The 18,295-nt window shown below is 38.6% G+C and overlaps 1 protein-coding gene across 1 annotated transcript in view; it reads right to left on the bottom strand.

The window, feature by feature from the left end:
- The window catches only part of LOC104082515 (cadherin-5 {ECO:0000250|UniProtKB:P33151}-like), a gene marked incomplete at its 3' end in the record, with an annotated part of 20,901 nt that extends 5,063 nt beyond the window's left edge, over positions 1–15,838 (bottom strand). The window contains exon 1 of the mRNA XM_009585660.1: positions 15,775–15,838. The remainder of the gene's footprint in view (positions 1–15,774) is intronic.
- Positions 15,839–18,295: the final 2,457 nt, after the last annotated feature.

The following is an 18,295-nucleotide window of genomic DNA, read 5'->3' as shown; positions in this document are numbered from 1 at the left end:
GGAAGGTGCTGAGACATTTCCAAAATTACTCTTTGGTAACTAGGCAATCAGTGTTATCCCATGGTGCAGCATCATTGTCAGTAAAAAGATTTTATTTACCATGAAATTTTGCTTTCCTGTACTTTTCTCTCTTCTACATGGTTGTACATAAGCTGAGGAACATTCGTTCTTCTTCGTGATTGTGTAGAAAATGACCAAATAAGGTGGCTTTGAAGTTGCTTTTTAAGAGCTAAGCTGTGTTTTATACAGTTTTATGAATTCATATAAAATTTTTATTTAGCTAGTTTTTTGTATTTTATGCGCTTACTTTGACTCCAAATATTTTTAGAAAAATGAGCAAGATTTAGTTGTTTTGCTTTGTTTTATTTGTGTACGTGAACATTCTACAACTAGAAACTGGAAGGCGTTGATGTGATTCTGTTGTGATTGCATAGGTCTGTCTTTTATTCAGAAAATTACAAAACATGATAACCAAAGGAAACCAGTTGGTTAACGTCAACTAGTAGAGGCTATAGTTTTGGAAAAAACAGACTGTAGTGTTTAAAAAGTCATTTTCTCTTGTTGCTCTGGTACAGGGAACATCTGTACTGCTGTAATGAAGAAATTAGTTGGGAAAACTGAGGACAATACTGCCCGCTTCAGTTGCCATTTGTTTCACTGGAAGTGATACATTTACAAACATCCTTGCAAGAAAGCATTTTTAACTTAAATCTCCACTAAAGCATACTGGTCTCAGTATAAATCTACTTTGTAAAGAGAAATTTTGTGTCTTCCCAGTAACGTTTTCCTAGTATTTGCCTCTCAGTTTATTAACGCTCAATTCGGAGCCTGCCATGTCAAACTCCTCAGGGTACTTCTCTTCCTGTTGCTGGGAATGATTACTAGCAACAGCAACTCTGGGACTTTTGGTATCCTCATACAGGGGCACTGCTTATCGGAAATTGAAGGCTCAAATTCATAATGAGCGTACAGTTTATCTGTATAGGAACTCTGGGACTGTGGTAATATCCTGATTATTCCTGAGGATCCATGCAGCAAATGCAAACTCTCCTTTGAAGTAGGTGGCCTGTATGTGTTTCACAGTTCAGGCCTTGTTTGAAAGCTTGGTCATTAATACAGAAAGTGCTAGACTGAATCTTTTTAAATATATGCACATTTCAGCTGAAACTTAAGCTACCCCTTCCACTCAGCAGATCCATCTTTCTGTTCTTAGATTTTGAGGTGGCTTCACTTCCTGTAACTCCTCATTAGTGGATTCCTTGTTAATACTAGTCCAGCCTCCTTGATAAGTTAACAGTTCCTTTGTGAGCAATTTGGTGGATTTGGTCTGCCCGCTGGTATGCACCGTAGGTCAAACACAGACTGAGATAGAAGAGCCTCTTGCAAAAAATGACTTCTGCTTTGTCTTCGGCATCTTTCAAAATTTCTCATTTTGGTAGAAGTAACACTGCACACTCGAGCACTTTGCTTTGTCTTTTTTAGGGACATTTGATGTGCATTGCTCCATAGGGCAGTCTGGCTCTGAGAAGACATCCTCTATGATACCATGCAAGCTTTTCATTAGGCAGCTGGAAGTCCATTGCTGTTGAATCCGTAGCTGAATTTCATCACAATATTTAAGAATACTCTTCTTTGGCAGCACATACAAACTTTTTTCAATTTAAGCAGGGACCATAAATGTCCCTTAAAGTTAGCAGGGGAATGGTTTATTCAAATGGCTAAGTTTCTTGCTTTGCTCTTAAATTTTCTTTCAGCAATGATGGGTTTTTCCACCAACATTATTCATTTTATGTGTTGAATTATTTTAGGAAATAACTCTTGGTCTGCAGGGTACTATAGACAGTTAGCTGAGAAATTCTGGTATTCGAACTGATTTATGGGACACATGACTCGTACGGTGTAGTTTCTTCTTGCAGATTGGGAATAATTATTAAAAAAAAGTCAGGTGGAGATACAGACAATACTGTATTAATTAAAAGTTTGCATTTTACAAGTTGTTTTGGTAAGTAATCAACTGTAAGGTTGATGAGCAGCTAATATAAATAAGGTCTCCATGTAATGAAAACATATTTGATGAAATATTCTTATGAATATTTGTGGGGTTTTTTTTCTGGTATTTGCCTCTTATATGGTTTACTTCTCACTTTAAAAATGTATATTAATGCTTATGTGAGGTTAGTTTAGTTAGCAAAGAGATTTGTTCTATGCTTGCATGTTAAATAGAAGTTAAACCAGGTTTCTGTATGGAGACTTTGGTAAATGAGGAGACAGTTGTAGCCGAAATGATGTATTTTTCTGGTTGATCGGACTAAAGTCTTATGCTAATCTTTGAGAATTTTTGTTTTTCAGCATCTAAAAAACAGAAATAGTGCTAGAAATAGTGATACGGAACATCCTAAGAGAGAAGTTTGCTTGAAGTGGCTATCATACACCAGAAGAGAAAGACGTTTTAAAAGGTTTGTGTCCATATTGTTCAGATAATTTGCATACCTGATTGTCAGAAGAGCTGGAAACAAAATTATTATTGATGATTGAGCTGGAAACTTAATGATTATTTTTACTTACAGTATCTTGGTTGGAATCTGAACAATGTAAATGAAAATGAAAAATCCCATGCAAAAATGAGAGTTTCATCAAAGCAGAAAATATTAACAAAATTACTAATAAATCAATACTATAGGACATAATCTATTCCATTCCACAGTACTGGAAATTTTGCTGTTTCTGGTTATTAATCAAACCTCAGCTGTCATGCCTGCAGCCATGTAAATGTAGAGGAATACTAAATATCTGAAATACTGTATTCAATCAATTGGGAGAAATATGGATCTTGAAGGAGGGCGTTTGCTCAGCTTAACCTGTCCTTGCTGTGGCTGTGGGCCCCGGCCCTGCGGTGTCCCGGGTGCTGGGATGGGTGTGTGCCTGTGGGGACATGCTGGCTGGGCTAAAAGAGAAAGAAAACTAAGAAAACATTCTTCACGAAAGTTTTTTCAGGAAAGTTGTCTTTGGATAGCTTCAGTTTAGTTTAATAAGTACTTTTAGTTTAGTTTAATCAGTATTTTTTGACTATCTTTCGCCCTCCTGTCTGGTGCACCCTTCCCAGTATTCCTAAGTAGCTCTTTGCAAAAAGTTCTGTTGAATTTGCAGTGGATTAAACCCTACAGTACACAGTAGACCACACTTCAAAATTTTTTTTCAGATGCAAAAAATTTACTTTGATACACCATCTAAACATCTCCAAAATTACTATGCTCAATGAAGCCATGATAGATATAAAGAGAGCAGAATCTGACCCAATGTCAAGTAACAAAATGACCCTGAACAACCCTGCCATACAGAATCCATTTTTAACATTAATTTCTCATCTGTATGATGTTTAAGACCAAAGGTAAATGTGTGAATGCAGTGAGCATTAAGAAATAGAAAGGTAACATACCAAACACAGGAGGGGGATAAATTATCTTTTTCTTTGCAATGCTTGTAGTTTTGGTAAGCAGGCAAAACATTACTAAAAGAAAATAGTCTTACCAATACTTAATGCTGCCTTTCAGGGACCTTAAACGGCTGTGCAAACATGAATTGATAAAGCCTCCTCATTTCTCTGTGGAAAGTACTGCAGCTAGATAAAAAGCAAGATCCCTTTCAAAAGGTGCATTTGAAGCACAGAGGACTTAAATGTGTTTGCTATCTCCTGACAGTGGAGTAACAACAGTCTCAAATTTTGTTCTCCCAGTTTCTTCACCTCATAGTCAGACAAGAATTGCTCTAATTAGCTTCTAACAAACCCAGAGAAACATGGCAGCAAAGTAATCACATAGGTATAATGTTACCTTCACTCCAGTTTCTGCTTGGCTTCTAAGTTACAAAACGGTGATCCTCCTTTGCTCCCTTGGGCTTACAATGTGAGAAAAGTTGAGGGCACATAGTGACTACAGTGAGAACTGGAACTAGGGCAGGTCTTCAAACTTTAGTAACATCACTTAAAAAAACTAAGTAAATTGTGCAACATTTGACTTGGAGCAATCATTTTTTTGTTGCATTTTCAGATATAATTGTTTCGGGTGGTTACTCAGTGTTTCTCTTATTTCTTATTAAAGCTGTCTTGTCACATGTCCTCAACAGTGTACAATGATTCATTTTAAAATGGGCCTTTCCTGAGAACACAGTGCTGCTTTTTCGTTTCCAGATTATTGAGCTGATTTAAATGGGCCTAGTGCCTGACTACTGGTATTATGTTTTTGATTGTCCTTATGTCGATTTTATGCATCTGAGAAGTGGTTTCCACTGATGACTAAACAGTCTGGAGTGCAAATGCCTACCTGAAAACTGATTATAAAATGACTTTTTATATGCATGATAGTACTTTTGAGTAAATAGCCACTTTGATGACTAAACAATCCGGAGTGCAAATGCCTGCCTGAAAGCTGATTGTAGAATGACATTTTATACTTGTGATAGTACCTTTGAATGAATAGCCACTTCAGCAATATCTTAACTAAGCTTTTTACTTAAAAAAACCCCCACATGTCACTCAGTATTGTGAGAGCACTCTTGCCTGCATTTGGTGCTGTTAGGTTCTTGGTGTTGGTGCTGCAGCCCTGTATATCAATATAGCTGAGGAGATAACTCAGCACTTCTGTTTCTGGCTCTGGTTTTGGCTCCTCATATTTTTGGAAAGAGAGAATAATTCTAATCGGAAAGTTCTTTGTGATTTCAGTTCCAAGTTTCTAGTAGGTCTGGGGAAAATGTATTAATGATTTTTTCCCCTGTCTGTTCAACTCACCAGAAAATTTTCTCCTGTATGATACAAAATACAACTTCATCTCATGGGTGGATGGAGTCCTCAGCCAGGACAGATGCCTCTTTCAGAGATGAAGAAATTTGCTTATAAAAGATCTATAAATACTTACTATGTATACGTTAAAGATTCATTGACTGGTGGAAAGCAGGCAGCCAAATTGGTCTCTGTCTTTCTGTTACCTCAGATACAAAACTGGCTAAAAATGGGTAGGCAAGCACTTGTTTGGCTTTTTCTTTTTTTTTTTTTTTTTAAAAAAAAGAAACAAAGCCACCCTCCAAGCTAGTGAGTGAGAGCTTCTGCACTGAAGACGGGTGAGCAGCAGTAATGAAATCTACCTGAATGTCCTCCCAGAGCTTCCTGAAACCCCTGCTTGCATTTTAGCAAGTGACTTGCTGACTTCAGGATTAAAGTAATATGCTGCAGTAAATACTGAGAGAAGGGCATATGAAAAGGCTGAGTGTGAACTGAAAATGAGAGATGTATGGTCTAAGAAGACATTTGCTGAAAACAGAATGATTTTAGAGAAATGAGTGAGGAAGAAAGTTGTAAGAGGTCACAAAGATCTCCTTTGTTCCTTGCCAAGAAGCTTTTATGGAAAAGGGATGTATAGATTTGCAGTTTGTTTGCTAGAAGTCACCTCATCACAGATCTGGAAGAGAAGCAGGATGAGTCAGGTGCAGGATCTGATCTTGCATCAGTAAATTCTCCTGACTTTACTGTAGTTTGTTTTACATCAGTGATGTGCCTGATAATATTTTAGCTGGGTAGATTAACAAAAATAAAAATGTTGGCGTGAGTGGGGAAAGACTAGCCTATAGCAGGCTTTGCTTATTGTAATCTATGAATAGTGCAGTACTACAGATGCAGTCAGCCATCATAGTAGGCCAGAAATATTGTGCTTCGTGCTCTTGTCCATCTTGGCTGTGAATTGCTCTGAATCTGACCCATTATATACAGGCATGACCTCCGGGACAAACAGGGAAATAATTTTGTTGGTGGTGCTACTTCAGCTCAAACACTGTTCCTTACAGCACTAACCTTCAAAGGTATCCTGATAACTGTATCAGTAGACTCATAACATTTACTGCCGGTTAGCTGGGTGTGCAAGACATAATCATGATCTCACTTTGGCTCACAAAAATCCTTCACTGATAAATGCTGATTTAGTTGAGAGTTCAGAGGCAAGTCTATTGGACGGTCAAGCACCAAGGCCCAAAATCTCAAAGGTAGGAGGACATTTAACTGCTGTTGATTTCTCTCAATTTCTAGTTAACATTATCTAAATGTGTATTTTCCAAAAACTTACAAAAACATGTTTGCAGTTTGGAGAGTGCTGTCTACATTCCTACATGACTCCTATCTGATAAAGAATGGATTAGTTATAAAACTATTGAATGTGTGTTGCTGGTGTAGGTTCAGATTCAATTTCCTGTTCACAAATACACATTTGTTTGGCTTATATCTTGATTGTACGTAATACCTGTACAGTTCAGAATCAGCTCTGAACTTGGCTTCTGTTAGAATTCAAGAAAACCTCAAACAATATATTTTTCTGGGAAAATTTGGAAGAGATGGGCTGGTAGATTGTGCCTAGTTGTTCTGTGTTCTCTGGGGACTGGTAGCCTTTTGTGGATAGTGTTAATTTAAATACGTCTGGGGATCTGAAACATTTCTGTTTGTGAAATGAGTCCCATACATGATCTAATAAAACGTGACTGTATTTCTATGTGCCTGTATAGTATGTACAAAAGTATGCAACGTCCACATAGGTTGAGGAGAAGCTAGGTGTTTTTTTTATGCAGCATCTCAAAAATCTTACATAGTGAAGTTATCCAACCAAGAGGGACTGCTTTTGTGTTTCATGTGCACAAGCTATGATTTCTATTCTAATATTTAATTAAATCATTTTTCTATCAATCTATAGTGACCTGGTTTTTATGTGAATTTCTTACTTGCAAATCTGATAATTGAGAAGCAAATTAAATACATGTTTTAGTTACTGGGCTGGTCTCTTCATGGACTTTAAGGAAGCATTATTTTTGGACTAGATAAATTAATAATTCTTGAATCACTTCTGTTGTTGACATGACAGTGCATTGTTTAAGTGAGGGTTATTTGCTGTTGTGAGGATGACATATGTGATGAAGGTAAAAAGATACTTTGAAATCATTAAAATGAGCAAGAGCACTGACTTTCTCCTCATCAGATCAGTTATACAGTCTAATTGTTGTTTTAATGGATGACTGTTTTCCTTTCATATGAGCATCCTGATATGTCTAGCAAGTAATCCACCAGTATTAGTAAAACTGCTGGCCTTCTACCTTGCCCAGGAGAGAAATGCATATGAAGGTCTATCAGACCCACACTGAATCATTAGGTGAGTTTTAAGAATATTCCTCATTTCACACTCTCAGCATGCAGATCATGTATCATGCCAGGTACGGAATCAATGTCTTCACTCATTTTTCACCATAATATTATTTGTTATCACAGAGGCTGTAGAGATACTTGGGAGCTGATGATAACCAATTTGAAACTGAACAGATACAGTACCTGAAGCACTGAAATATATATGTTTTGGTGCTGCTTAAGAGTTCTTACTCTGGCTGAACTGCTAGTCATATAATTCTTTACTACACTTTCCCTGAAGTGACCTCAAAATGGATTAGAGTGCTTTAAAGAAGAAGCAAGTGGTATTGTCCAGTCTTTCCATGCATAAAGCCTTTTATTTCACATACAAATATGTTAGTACAAAATATAACAAGGGATAAAATGTGCTTAAGCACAGTGCCCAGTATAAACCCAGCCACTAAAATACTTCGAAGCTCATCTGTGATTAAATTATTAAGCCAATTTGACACTGTTTCATAACAAATAAATATGTTTTCATAAACAGAATATTTTGGCTTTCTTGTAGTTGAGTTTAAGGTCATAAGCTACTCTCCTATAGCCCTTTACAGCTTCTGAGCTTTGGGAGCATGTATATGAGGGCTGAATGACTCCTAAGGAGCAGGAGTATTCTGGTGTTTAGTGAGTATGCTCAAACCCACAAGCAGAGTTTGGGTGTTGGTACAGAATGTTATCACCTCATCACCATCATGTCATACAGGTTCTGTGCTCTGTTGATTTAGAGCGTTCCATTTTTTAAAAACAGGAAGCTCATAGTACCTATGACTAGTATGATTTATTCGCTTTGTAGGTGTTGCAGGGGTGAAACTAACAATTAAATGACAGAAAATTTGTTCTTGGCCACACATCTTTTGATGACAGTTGCCAAATGCTGTTGAAATCTGAGCTCTTTTGGGGGGTTAACTTTGCATTAAACACAGCCCTTCTGTTCTGAAGTGAGCTAATAAGATGAGTGGGATAAACCCTGCATGTACAGTTTGGAACTGCAAACATTTTCCCCTATGAATTCTTTGTCCAAAATATAAAGCTAAGAGGGAAATATCTCCCATCCAGATTAATTATTGATAAAGACAGATGCTGAAAATAGTGATGAAGTGCCAGTGTTACAGACAGGCAAAGAACTTGTTCTCTTCCTTGTATCCAAAAAGTAGTTTGACTCCCCTGCAAAGGGTCTCATTGACTTTGAAGAATGATTGAGGCTCTGTCAGTCTCAGTGGCATATTTACACAGCTGTAGATCCAGCTTCTTTCTCGCTTGCTTTGAGCCATTTTCCTTTTGCTTAGCCCAAACCATGGTGGCTCTGGTAGGAGAGACAGAGGTGCAGGTGTCTCAGCACTGAGCCTCCCTCATCCCCAGCACCTCCCACACTCAGACAGCGTTACTTGATTTTTGGGGAGCGGGGGCTTGGTTGAGAGGGGGACAAGGGAATCCTCCAAAAATTATTTGGCTCATTCCAGTGCAGAAGTGGAACAGTTCGGGTATATTGGAGGTGTTTGTGATCACTAAAAAGATTTCTCAAGCATCTCTAACCAGAAGCTTTTTTTCCTACAATAAATTGTGTGCACATTTCAGAATTGATCTGTTTTGATACTGCCCCCTGGTTAGCTCTGCTGTACACAGAGATTAGCCGAAGCTGTCACTAAATGTTTGGCCAAGCTGAAACAAAATAAGGTACACTTTGAGAATAATGTATTAAAAAGCTTTTTCCACTTCCCCTTTGTTTCCAGATAAAGCCTTAATATCAGAGAGGCTTCCTAGCATGGAGCTCCAACTGAGTAGCTTGAATTAAGGAAAAGTCCCCATCCTTTGAGGAACTGCATTGAATAAATGTGATTTTTTTTTCTAAAGTACAATGTAGCTGTGTTTACAGCAGATAAGATTTTTTTGACATTTTCCTTCAACAAAAGCTCAAGAGCAAAAGTATCTGTCTCTAGCACAAGCATCATGCACAGGTCACAGTAATTGATATTTATTGTGCTAACAGTAATCTGAAGCAGAGAAATCATGTTTAACTGGCTGTGTGTTCTGATTCCTTTGTCCAGGTTATTCTACTGGGTAACTGAATGCATTAGTATTTCCTCTGAAAATTAATTTTGTGGCAGATAGAGAAAGCATGTACATATACATAAATCTCTTGTTTTCTGGCTGGGCAAGAGGCTAAAAAACCAGGGTGTGTCTGGATATGTTTTGTTTGGTAATTAGTATTCAGTATTTTTCTCCCTTTTTAAAATGTCTGATTCAAATGTCAGTTCATTCTTCTCTATTTCCTGCCCTTATTCAACTAGACTTCCAGACCGGGCTTAATTAACTTTAAGACCTTTTCTGCCCATCCCTATAGTTACAGTCTTTTCGTGGAACATTTCCATTGTTACAATCTCCATGTGTTGTGAGATGATACAAATGATATTATTACTGCTCTTACGAATTTACAATAAGCCTTTCAATATTTTTACTTATAGCTTAGCTCTTGTCAGAAAAATCTCATCTGCAAATCAAAATAAAACTAGGGAAGCAAATTTCCAGCTTACACTGCTGATAAAAGGAAGCTGGAGGGCCTGAAAATTCAGGCCTCAGACACAGGGAAGCTTAAAAAGATGAGGAAAGCTGTTGTAAGTTTTGTGACTTTTTTTAGAGCTAGACTTTTTTTTTGTATGGATTTGTTTCCATGGGGGAGTGATTGTGATTTAACACAGTGTTGTGTTGTGTTTTGCTCCATTATCTATTCACTGGCTTAAGCAGGTCATTAGTCTGATGAATTTTACAACCCCAGTCCAGAGGCAATGAGAGAACCTGCAAGGTTCCTAAGGAGAGCTTGCTTCATGAAACAGATTGCAACCATAGTAGGTGCTAGTTCAACATGTAAGACATGACTGCAGGAGTGACCCTGTTTCAAGGCAGGACATGCTTTTGTTTACATGTGGTAAGAAGTTTTTGTGAAAGTGATAAAAGTGAGAGCTGGGGGCTTTCAGCTGGCTGACCTGAGGACATCTCTGCTCACAGGTCTTCTCAAGCCAGCGCCCAGGATCTAGGCTGGTGGCTGCTGCTGCTTGCCTGTTGGGGCTCAGTGCAGTGAGCACTGGGGAGCAGCCTGCATCCCCCCGGGAGCTGATGGCTTTAAAGTAACCTGACTGTTTGGGAAGTTCTTACTCACAGCAGTGCTACACTTCTGGGTTTGCTGCCTGAATTCAAAACACAGCTGGAGATACTTCTTAAGCTGAGGTGGGAATTTTTTTTTCTCCGTAGTTAGTGGCTGTGTAAGTGGAACATTTATTTCTCCCACAGCTCGTATTTTAATCACGGCCACTGAAAACCCCTTTCTTGTGTGAATGAAGGCTTTCTCTTCATTTAAAGAAGCTGAAGATCAATCCATATAAGGCAGGTAATACAGCTTACCATTTCACAGCAGGAGAATGACGCAATATGTTCCAAAAAGAAATGTGCCCCTTCCTTCCTTCCTTCCTTCTTAAGTCATGTCCAAGTGCAATTACTGAAGGATTCAGTGTCTATTTTAATCCTAAACTTTTACCAAGGCTGCTGCTGGCAAATCTAATGTTCAAAGCAAATGTGTTTGTTAAATGGTGCTACAGATGATAGGGCTCTGCACTAGCTTTGTCACTGTCAAGTTCACATTATTGTCTTTGTAAAATGAACCCATTAGAAAAATCATTCCTGATTTTTGTGCTTTCTACTTTCTGCCCTCGCTTCTTAATTTCTGTGCTGTTTTAGGTGGAGTGCATTGGTAATCTGTATGATACTAAAATTTGCATAATGTAGCAGTATTTGTTTATGTTTTAATGACAGCCTAAAAACCTAAACTAACAGTACTGAGCAAATAGACAATATATACTATTTCATTATAGGTTTGGATTCAGAGGTTAGGTGGTGAAAAGTCTGATACCTTAGTAGTAGTATTGATTGGTTGGTCTAACCCTAGCGTGAGTAAACAGGTTCTCTTCCAGACAGATCATATATATCTGAAAGATAATGACAATAAAAGCCAGTAAGGTAATGCAAATCTCCTCTGAATTCAGGTCTAGGACTGGAGGTAGGGGGAGGGAGTATCCCACAAAAAGAATGGAGAAGCTAACCTAAAACTGTGCCAGTGGAAATTCTGCCAGTGAAGCTGAACCTATCACAGGAACAATTCCTATCAATGACAGGATTTCCTATCATTTGCATGAGGGCAGCTTAGTCTCTTCAAGCAGTATGCTGTAAGGTAGACTTTGGACTCCTAGAGGATTTCCAGAACGCAAATTCATAGCAGATGGCATCATAAAAGGAAGGGGAAAAGGAAGACTGACCCTACCAAAGCATTGCTTAGAAATGTGGACAAAGATAGGAGAAGGAATTCAATTGTATCCTCCAGACATACTGTGGAAGTGGAATTTCCCTTTACACTGTCAAACACAATAAGGACAAGGGCCTGTGTGTGCTGCCGATAACCCACCTTGCGCCCTGTGAACTTTGCTGGGTGTCAGGAGGACCATTCCAGATGTTGCTGGTGGGCTTGGGGAGAGAGGAGGATGCAGAGAAATGGATGACTTCAGTGGGGGCAAAGCCAGATGGGCTATTGGTAGTTTGTGGAGACTGATAGTAGGCTTTTTAAAAGAGTGTGTAATAGAAACAGAGGGCTCTTTCTCCTAAAGTTTTGGCAGAGGATGGTGGTGAAATCCCACAGGAACAGGAGGGTTTTGATGACAACTAGACTGGGACAATAAAACTGACCTCTCTGGATTTTGAAAAATGAAGAATTTAAAACATTTCTGCTTTTGGTGTACCTCTAACTATGGTGGTGCTCTGTAACTCCTTGCATTTCAAATAACAATGTTAGGGCAGAAGAATACTCTTTCCTCTCCACTGGTCTTTTGGAAAGGTCCTGTACAATTTCTGCAGTGTGTCCCAGGTAACCATGCTTGCCTTTTCTCTAAAATATCAGTCATTTTTCACTATAAGTTTTGAACCCTTTCATGGATGATAATTGATAACGCTTTCACATACAGCTCCTAATCTTTTGTAAGACAGTTTTGCTGTCTATCTCATACTAAAATACTTGTCTGGAGAAAAGTCTGCCAGAGTGTCCATCCACTTGCTTGACTCTTTCTGGTTTACTGATTGTAAATCCTTACTCGGATATACTCGGAGTACCGAAAGTGTAGGCAATGTGAACGCCTGCAATGGGTGGATAAGTTTCCCCTCTGCCCTTCCTCTGTCTTTTACCCAGCCCTGGAAAACACAGCTCTTGAACTATTTCTGTTCCTGTGAACATCCATGGGCTTTAACTAGCACGTAGGAGGGCTGGGCCTCAAGTCTTCTCACTGCCTGCCCAACAGATGTTTATAGCAGCATATGTACAAAGTAGACTCATGGCACAAATAACATCCATCTCAGAAGTATGTTACAGAGAGAACTTACTTAAAATATTCAGCAAAATCTTACATTCAAAATATAGCTAGTTCCATGCTTATTGACAAATTTTAAATTCAGATCAAGATGAGTGAAGCTCAGGTTCTCATTGAATGAAAGGGCTAATTTGTATTCTTGGACTGAAGAACTGTAAACAGGTTCTTCACAATTTTTGGGGTTTTTTTTTGTATTTCAAGATCAGACTCATTGCAGAATTTAGGAGGTGGGTGGCACATGGGTTGGTGAGTGATGTGCATTCATTTTGCACATCATTATTCCTAGCGTTAGTCCTGTTGGTGGGATTCCTGGGTTTGCAGTGGGTTTGGTACTTGTGCTGAGGACGGGCCCTGGAGCAGGATGCCTGCAAGTTTCTTGGCAGCAAAAATGGTGGCTCCTGATCATGACTATGGCACCAGAGTGTTGTCTGCTTTCTGTGTTTGCAGTGGAAATATGCCTGCACAGGCCCTTCGAATGGAGTAGGGTGCTGAACTGAAGTCCACAGATGGATCAAGCAAGCTCTCATCATGGATCAAACTAGTATCCAGCTCTGGATTTGCTAAGGTCTGTTCTCCTAGTGCAAATTCTGATCAGCTCTTCAAAGGCATGTGTGGGGAATTGTTTTACCTTAGTGATTGTGAGCTGGGCATCTCTCTGTCCTAGCAAATCTGCAGTTTACACAAATAATTGCTGTCTGCTGTGTTCTAGGGTAGAAGGGAAAGCAGTCATGTCAGGGCTAAACTTTGAGGGATTTTTGATTTGTAAACCCACAAGGATAACAAAGGGAAAGACATTTGTTTTACAAAAAAATACACCAAAATATTTTCATGGCCAACAAATTTCTCACGAAGACAGAGAACCTCTTATTTTCTTCTTGGCACTAATATTTGAACCTCTGAATTAAACTTCTAGAACCTGGGCAAAAACCGGAGTTATGAATGCATGACAAAAATAACCGTGAAGATTCCTTACAGAAAGCTCAGCTGCTAGAAATAATCTGTTACCTCTATTCTGTGAACTTCTGCTTTTTTAGAAAATATAAAGTATTAGCTGGCCTGGTTTAAGCCATGTACCCCAACAGGAAAAAAGAATTTTAAAAAAGTTTTTCTATTTTTCATTTGAAATATTAATTGAAGTAATTGATTTACGGATGCACAGCGCAGTCCTTTGTTTCGTAAGTGCTCTAAATCAGAGGAGCTTCTAAACCATGCCCAGTGATTTTTACCTATATCCTGTTTTCAGTTCTGTTTCACTCAACAGAGGCAGGATGTGAAGCAAACCTGGCAACAAACCTGTTAACTGTTTGGGTGCAACTTTCTCTGCCTAAGCTGCCTATTTAGCACTGAGCCTGCATCTAGTCCTCTGCAAGCTGCAGATTGCTGAGTGACGTGTAGCTATTTCATGGCATAATTTCAGTTCTAGCATTTGTTTTAAAATGTTTAAGAAACAGTTTTATGATCTTATATTAAAGAGCAAAGCTTCGGCAAATACTTCTTGTTGCAATGCAGTGCAGCTGTAGCACTCTGAAAAATAAAGCCCAGGTTTGATTGATTTGTTAATTGAGTTTATCTTTTGCTTTCAAATGAATTTGTTTTATTGTTTGTAACTTCACATTCTTCTCTACAGTATACTGTACTATTCTAAGGCTTTCATATGCTAAATTAATCCTGTGTCCTTTTCTCCTGTTGGTCACCCTTTATTTAAGGATAAAAAGTAACTCCTGGAGATACTGCAGATAAATTGCAAGTCAGCATTTCTGTGATTTGTTTCTGGTATATTGCTTGTTGTTACAAGGCACAAATTAACCTAAGATGAGAAGGTTTTGTAAATCATAGGAGTATCCTTGCTTTTGTCTAATATTTTTTCTTACATGAACATCTATAATACTGTATGCTTTTACAGACGCTGATATAATGATTTATAATCAGTAGAGGCAGGGACACATTGATTAACTATACCTTTGTTAAGTGCAGCAACCAACTTTCAATGTTTTCGGTAGCTAAGAATGGAACAGATTTTCTCACAGAAATTCATCTTCTTCCAGATCTTTTTTCCTTGCATTTCTTTCCTTCCTTTATCTTTATTACAGCGTGACAACCAGCACGGTAAGGTACTGTTGTCAGGACAGTCCCGCTATTGCAGAATAGAGTTCTTATAGAAAAAGCAGTATCAGTTCATCTCTTATGCATAAATGCTTTGTCTCTGCAAGCTGTACAGCAAACTTTGTCTCTGCAAACTGTACAGCTCAGGGACTTGCTACACTATCTTTAGGATAAGATAAAAGCCTTTTCAATCAACTTTTTGTATCAAGCCACTGCTCATAAAATACCTCGTCAGAAAAAATGGTTCTTTTTGGACCACTGAGATCAAGAAACTTCTGAAATAAGAATGGCTGGTCTTTTAGAACAGGGGCTGTAAAACCTGGTAGTCCAGGGTTAGGGTGCTAAAGTACCTGGGCCACTTTAAACTTGAGATTTAGGAGACCAAGTCACTGATGTGTTTATGTAAACTCCCTCTAAGCCTTAAAAAAATCTCTTAGCCCGAGAGATATGCCAAAGCTGGCTAATATACATGGTGGCTTTCACCTCCTCTTGGCATTGGTCACAATAAAGCCATAGCATCTTAAAGACAGATACCAAGTCAACCCGTCAAACCCCACTTTGATAAAACATATTGCATCAAATCATAGCATAGCCTACACCTGCTCACTCAAAACAGTACTAAGCCTGTAACTGTCCACGCTGCAAGTGAAATCCTTTCCTAAAGGGTGTACAGGTGCAATTTGCAGTATAATTTCTGTCCCTTTTCCATTATGAATGACCATCGGCAACATAATCTAAATATTACAAAACAGAACTACAAAAAAGCATAAAATGTCTCTTCTTTTAAACAATCTAGGAATATTGTGGTATAGCCCAAGAAAGCCAGAGATTTTCCTCTTCCAGCGTGAATTGTAAACAGCTCTGCTGTTGTCTGCACTTAATTTGGTTTAAGTGGCATCAATGTTAGGCCCAAAGGATTCTGCGGATATGTATAACATTCATAGCCTGTCTGCTGGTATTTCTTAAATTATTTAAGACATTAGAAGAGATTTTTGGTGGAGGTAAAAAACCTTTGAAATGAACTTCATAGCTGAAGGACAGCAAATACTGTTTATCCCTTACCTGAGACAGAGTTGGTAGAGCTTCGGTTTGTTCCCAAATCAGGCAAACTAAAATCAACAGTATCCCAAAATATTAAGCAGTATACAGAAAATGAAGATCAAATAGAGAAATCCACTTCTCTTCTCGTTAAGCAATACTGGGAGTGTTCAGCTCTCCAGTCACCAAGGTTTTCCAGCTGGGAGTCAGCCTTTTCCCATCCTGCATCCCGGCATCCTGTTATTGTTCCAAGTCTTAGTAATACAGTGAGAAAAGGGAGTGGAGGAAACAAGATAAACTTAGCCTTATTATTGCTATACCTACTTATTTGTTGCTGACTTTAATGAGGGAGCTGAATAAAAGGAAATTGGCTCTGAGAGAAACAGAAGAGTTGGTATGTTATTTAGTATCGTTTATAAAGAGTTTTAGGAGTTAGCAAACATCTGAATGGTACTTTAAAAGTGTCTGATATTTGATCAGCGCAGACCATGCCTGTTTTGTACAAACAGAATTTTCAAAGCAGTTTGGAGATGTCCTGTCTATAAGGATTTTTATACCTGCAAGCAAAAAAGCTAGAGCCCTCATACGAATGAGACCAGGTTCCTGTAAAGCTCTGTCAGCACTGGATGTAAAAATGAAATTTAACAGTATTTTTTCACAGGTAAAATTATGACCCCAGAGCAAGACAGTGTAGGTGGGCCTTCCAGAAGGAGAAGATGGTTGTAACATCTTGATTATGGTCAGTTTTAAGTCTCGAGACCACTCAGGGCATACAGAAGGGAAAAATTCAGTGTTTTGTTACATTCCTGAGGCTGACTTGCTGGGCAGTGGCAGCCATTGAGCACTAATGAGGCTCAGCAAAGTTCAGGCATCAGTGTCTCTAATACTGTCACCCACATAAAACTTAAGTCAGGATATTGTTCAGTGAGCCAGTGGGCTTTTCTGCAGCCTATCCTGGGTACCCAAGCCCTTCTGTGGGACTGTGATGCATTCTTCAGTGCCATCTGCCGTTTTCTGACCCCTATCTGCATGTTAAAACTGAATGCAAAGATGTATCTCTGGCATTGTACAGTACAAATGGAAGAGGAATTTTTTTTACTAAATAATGCAGAAGAAAATCTGAGAAGTGTGGGACTTAACTCAAAACTCAGTTTTTTTGAACCAGTTGTAATAAATGTAGGCAAATGTTCAATGTATCTTAAGTAGGACTTTAAATAATAATGTTCCACAGTTAAATGCTCTCTTCCCCCTATTTGTCATCACAGTCCAGCACAGGTGATGGCATTGATTTCCTGGCTTGCTAGAAGGCTGAGGTTGGTTAGATTGTTTCACATTTTTAGGAAGTACAGCAGCAAAGATGAATGGCTTTTTAAAAAATTTGATACATTAATTATTCACAAAAGTTAAGCAACTAATGAGGAGACATTTTTCAAAGTCTTCCATAAGGAGACCAACTAGAGTTAAGTTTCCTTACAAGAAAATAAGCCATTCCTGTGTCATTGCTGAGAGAAGAGCAGGGAGGATGTTGACAGGAGTTTTCCAGGGAACTGCAGTTATCTGGTCAGGATGCAGCTCAGTGATAATCTGGTACCCACAGCAGACAACAGTCCCAGATATGATTTACTTTTGCAAATGACTTCAGTTGTATTTACAACCGTTGCATAGCCTTTGATGTTCGTATCTGTGGACTTGGGAGTAAGCATGCTATTTAGCTAATCTAAACAAAGGATGAGGATAAGGGAGCCCTTCACGTCCACTGCTCAGAAAAGGAAAAGAGGAACCCCCTATGTTCTCTATATATGCCTTGAGGCAACAGGCCTAGATTATCAAGGTCTGTTTTGATGCCTGCTAAATAAGCTTTGTATTAGTTGACTTGTTTTATCTTTATTGAGAAGTCCAAGGAAAGAAGTGAGAAGGTTTCTAAAGGCATTTTCAGCATGCTCTGTTTCAGAGCTCAGTAGAATAACTGAAAACCATTTATAAGTTTATAACCATTTATCGGAGGAAGATACTTTCATTTAAATTTTAGAAATCAGTTTAGAAAACTGATTTAATATCTCAAAATCTTCCACATTATGGTTATAGATTTCATCTCTGCTGAACTGATTCTTTAAGTCTTCTTTCCGGCTATGAGGAAATGTCCATTGAGATTTTACCGAACAAAGAACCTATCTTTGCAGCCCTCTCCAGCAGGCAGCAAAGCTCCTAATGGTTCAGACCACCCCATGCCCTCTGGTTAATCCCAGATATTTGCACTGCTGTGCTTCCTAGGCAGTGAATTTCATCATGTTTTCAAAGCTGCTGACTCAAAATGCAGGCAAGGTTTTCTTGTAGATCTTAGACTTTCAGAGTTCTTTCTCTTTATCATTAGGGCCAAATCATAAGACTTTGGAAAAATTCCTTGGTGACTGGTGACTTTTGCAAGCAAGGGGATAATGTTTTAAACCAAATATTATTAATTCACACCAAGTTTTGCTAACGAGAAACATCCTATGAATGATCAGACAACATTGGCAGGTATACTCTCCTTTTAGGTGCCTCATTT

Source organism: Fulmarus glacialis, unplaced genomic scaffold (assembly GCF_000690835.1).
Source record: "Fulmarus glacialis isolate BGI_N327 unplaced genomic scaffold, ASM69083v1 scaffold31329, whole genome shotgun sequence".
NCBI classification, from domain to species: Eukaryota; Metazoa; Chordata; class Aves; order Procellariiformes; family Procellariidae; genus Fulmarus; species Fulmarus glacialis.
Note: the sequence above shows the minus strand (reverse complement) of the source record. Positions and strands in the feature narration are given on the sequence as shown.